The sequence below is a fragment of the Ctenocephalides felis genome, unplaced genomic scaffold (genome assembly GCF_003426905.1).
Source record: "Ctenocephalides felis isolate EL2017-DRISC unplaced genomic scaffold, ASM342690v1 CF-g0.4_SCAFFOLD_00060, whole genome shotgun sequence".
Classification (NCBI taxonomy): Eukaryota; Metazoa; Arthropoda; class Insecta; order Siphonaptera; family Pulicidae; genus Ctenocephalides; species Ctenocephalides felis.
The window spans coordinates 14347-18695 of record NW_020536214.1 but is presented as its reverse complement, the minus strand read 5'-3'; the positions used below and the strand labels follow the sequence as shown (position 1 = coordinate 18695).

The window sequence follows — 4349 nt, the reverse complement described above, 5'->3', positions numbered from 1 at the left end:
TTCCCTCCCTGTATCGATGCAACACAATTTTGTTGCTGTTGCACTATTGTCTTCTGTTGGATATGAATATGAACCAATAGCATTTGATAAATTGGAATATCCTTTAATAGCAAAATCCAAAGTTTCATAAAATCATCTATTTCATATACTGCGAGGGGACCTTCACCAGGAGGATAGCTGTTACTTTCCATTGAAGTCTCCCAACCTCGTAGAAACAAGTGTGAGAATGTGACTCGATTGTCATATGTGTAATTAACGTGATTATATCGCGAATGAGCAAATAAACACAACTGCATAGTGACTAGTATAATTTTAATGACTTGCACTACAAATTTATAAGGAAATCTTCTTTTGGCATACCACTTTTCAATCGGATTCATGAAAAAAATTGAAGTTTACGCCGCATTCTTTCTTCTGATAATGAAGATAAAGATTGTGTTGTGCTATACACTGTAGGTGTAGTAAATTGGGTATCATTTTGGTGAACATCACAATTTTTCTTCTTTCAAACATGGTGAAAAGGGAATCACCTCTTCATCACTTTCACAGCATGAATTTTGTTCTAGAAGTGAAGATGCACTATCCATTTTTTGGATTAAAATATTTATTAACTTGGTTGAAATTTATTGCGCGTTAATTTAGATATTGTCACATAATTATCTTGTGTGCCTTTTTACACAGCTGATCATTTTTATTTTGACAGCTACTTTGTCAGACCAATCATGTTGATAGTTGACAATGAAATATAACATGGCGACATCTATTGTACAGTAGTACAAATTAATGTATCACGTGCAAATTGTAAATAACTATTGTACAATATGTCACAAAGTCGATAGATATTTACCGGGATGCATTGGTATATTACTAATGCATTAATATAGTTAATTTTAAAAATGTTTGACATTTAAATAGAGTAAATTGTCCTGGAGTTTATTTTAGAAAGTTACACAATTTATTCCGATTTTTCGACTCAAAGCAAACAATGGTGAATTCAACTAACTCTGTTATCAAAGTTAAATGGCGTAATGATTTGAACTTTTATATTACACCTCAAGACATCTTGTATGAGGACGATAATGCGAAAGTTATTAGAGACAAATATCCTAAAGCTAACATCATTATTTAATTCTGCCACTATCACCGATCGCTTCTATATATGATGTATGCAAGAACCTATTTATCTATTGTATCTAATAATAATCATATTAATTTATTTTAGTTGAACTCATCACACATTGAATTGCTATGCAATTTACATAAGACAGCAAATCGTATCATTACAATGACAAATTTACCAAGAGAGTATTTTAAAGTAGGATACCATGCACTTCCTTCAATGACGCCAATACATTTACATGTCATATCGAAAGATTTTATCTGACAGCCTGAAAACTAAAATTCACTGGAATAGTTATAACACAGACTTTTCATATTCTCTGAAGGTAAGTATTCGCAGATCATATCATCTAAATTACTTTACTTATAAATGTTGAAATCTTGTTTACTTTTTCAGATGCAATTAAAATTCTTACAGAAAAGGAACATTATCAAGTTTGAAAAACATAAATGCAGATATAGTAAAAAAGTAGATCTGAAATGTAACACATGTCAAGAAATATTTCCTACAATGCCATCATTAAAACGTCATCTTTTACAACATCAATATCTCTATACCGAAAGTAACTCTGTTACATCATAGAAGTGTAATTGTTTTTATGAATGATTGACTACGTACATATAGATTTTAATTTTTAATCATAAACCATATATCATTTTAACTATTTACATTTGGTGAAGTTTTTTGATAGTTGCTAAGTAGAAATTAATCTATGTAAACTTATTATTAATATTTTTGATAGGTTTTTGTATGTTTTTTACCAATATATTATTTATTTTTTATCATTATATTATTCTAATTTATTTATTGTTTGATTTTTATACTTTCAGATTTTTGAAGCAGATAAAATTTATTGTTAGGTGCATAAATTGTATTATAAAATAAGTTTCATAAATATTATACATTTGTGTAGATTAAAATTATTAACACTTGCGGGCTTGTGATAAAATACTGTAAACAAATCATCAGAATTGTTCTTAGATTCTATTCTTGAAAACGTTATGTGTGATTATAAATACTTGATACCATTATCAAGTTTATATTAATTGAATTAATTATTAATATTAAATTTCAAATAGCTTTATTAAATAATTTATTGATCTTTTGTCTGTATTAAAGATCTGATACCTATAAATAATATGTTTTCAGCATTTGAAAATTTTGTGGTAATAATTAGTTTTTATAATAATGAAAAAATATAAATAAATAATAAAAAATAATACATTTGAATAATTAATTTAGTTATATTTATTATTATAATTAAATTTAAATAATGAATAAATTTTTTTTTGTTACGTTTGCCACCTGATTTTAAATGACCAAGTTAATGTTAGTTAGTTAGTTGCACTTGCAGTAACTGCTGCACGCGGGAATCTAGTAAGAAGTAAACAACGTCGAAAGAAGGTTGGAAGTAAAAGATAAAGTTCAATCTAATCTAATTTTTATACAACTGTGATTTGTGTTTTAAATTTGATTAAATTGCATTATGTACAAGTTATATAGACAACACATCGAAATTGTTAATGTGAAAGTTTCTTTTTAATGACTATTTTAAGTTAGGTTCAGGTTCAGTGTGTATCATGACATTTTGTATTTAAATTGTGAAATGTGATAGCTGGAAAAGGAAATCCTGTTGCGGTAAGTTTAATTTTAATTACTATGTATTGACTATTAATAAATTTATTGATCTTGCTTTGGACTAAAGTATGAAAAATCAACGTGTTTCTCATTTTCACGATACTGTACATCCACTCGTCTCGAAATGTTAATCCTTAAATGATATTTTAAAAGAGCCTATTAGGATGGACTCTTAATAATTTCTTAAAAGTGTAAAACATTAGATTATTATTTATATCTGTTACATATATTCATTTACTGAGTAGTATACATTTTTCGGCTTTGCTGTCATTTATTACGATGTCGCATACAAAATGCGGGAAGTTTTCAAATACAAGCGGCCATTTTAAATAAAAAAACATCTTTATTTCGCACTTCGAACAATTTATTTTGTTTTTATAACATATATAAGAATTTTAAATGTAAATTTTTACAGAAATATATATTTATCAATATATCTATCAAATATATAACGTAATACATGGATTTCCTTAATTTTAAAAAAATACAGTAACAAATTTATATTATCACAATAAAATTATGGTATTTTTTTGACAATAAGATACAAATTTTTCAAAATTACAAATACAAGTTTGACGTAGGAAAATTATATTTTCTCAATTACATATTCATACTTTTTTAACAGTCTTGAACTATTTTGGTTTTATTACTGCATTCGATTATATGTAGAAGCATTTTGTGTGTTGGGAAATAGTATTGATTGTTGTTTTTATTATTGTAGTTTATAATTAATTAATTATTTGTTTCACATTAAATTAATTATATCGTTAGGTTGAGAATTATCAACACCTAGATATTAATTTCCGAAAGCATCTAAAACTGTTCAATAATGAAATGGTATTTACCATATCACAAATCTCATATTATAAATAATGTGGAAGAATTAATCAATTATAATAAATTATAAAACTTTATTAAAATTGATATTCTGTGCACAAATGGTCATTTCACAAAATTCTCGACAAAACAAGCAGATATCAATATTATAACATAAAACGTCAAATTAGATGATCAGATGATTAGGTGCATTTGCACAACTTTTCTCAAAGATATAAGAAATTCATTGCTTTCTTTCCAAAGTGCAATTAGAATGATCTACACATTTGTTAAATATTGTATGTATTTTTACTTAAAATAATCATTGTCTAAGTACTGATTTAAATTTATCATCATTGTATCAGTATACTGAGTTTGAATGAATGGAAACAATCAGAAGATTTAGCTCACAGTTTATATTAGACATAGAAAAAAACTGCTCAAAAAATCATTTAACAGCTTAGCTTTGCCTTTCTCGATTTAAGTAACCCAGAACTAAAATATCCAAAATAATTCTGTGAAAGTAACGACTTTCGGGTAATAATATCACTATAGTTTACTCAGGGTGTGCACCGACATAACACATTAAATATTCCATACATATTGTCTGAATACCTAAAAGATAACGCGTGTAATAAGATGGATAACAAAGATAATCTTCATGAAATTACTAAAATCATACTAAAATTACATTTTATTCTAAAAATGTACACCCAGTTATGCGGGTCTTTGACTATCTGCACCATTTATCCTAGCAATTAGTCGAGTGGACAGC

The 4349-nt window shown here is 26.8% G+C and overlaps 1 pseudogene; it reads left to right on the top strand.

Moving 5' to 3' along the window:
• The window catches only part of LOC113366917, an 18448-nt pseudogene extending 16746 nt beyond the window's left edge, over nt 1-1702 (top strand).
• The last annotated feature ends 2647 nt before the right edge of the window (nt 1703-4349 follow it).